The sequence below is a fragment of the Camelina sativa genome, chromosome 16 (genome assembly GCF_000633955.1).
Source record: "Camelina sativa cultivar DH55 chromosome 16, Cs, whole genome shotgun sequence".
Classification (NCBI taxonomy): Eukaryota; Viridiplantae; Streptophyta; class Magnoliopsida; order Brassicales; family Brassicaceae; genus Camelina; species Camelina sativa.
The window spans coordinates 18,664,260-18,664,608 of record NC_025700.1 but is presented as its reverse complement, the minus strand read 5'-3'; positions in this window follow the sequence as shown (position 1 = coordinate 18,664,608).

Genomic DNA, 349 nt, shown 5'->3' with positions numbered 1-349 from the left:
AAAAAAAAAAACTTGCTTGTTTCAGAGCTCGAGTTATACAATCTCTCTATCTGTACACAACTTTTATCTAATCTCAAAGTCACCAACGTTGCAAATTTCTATTTACAATCGAACACTGTAACCTATCCCCAGGATTAAAAGACCAAAATTTCTAAAAAAAGGTGAAACCTTTAGGATTCAACGACAAGGGAAAGAGGGAAACTTTTCACAAGGCAAAACTCAAACCAAGAGACGACGGCATTTTTTTCTCCTGTGGAACCATGTCTCGGATCCAAAACGATCACCAAAACCATGCGGATCTAACAACATCTTCGAAAACAGAACCGATTGTAAATCGACCTTACCCAAG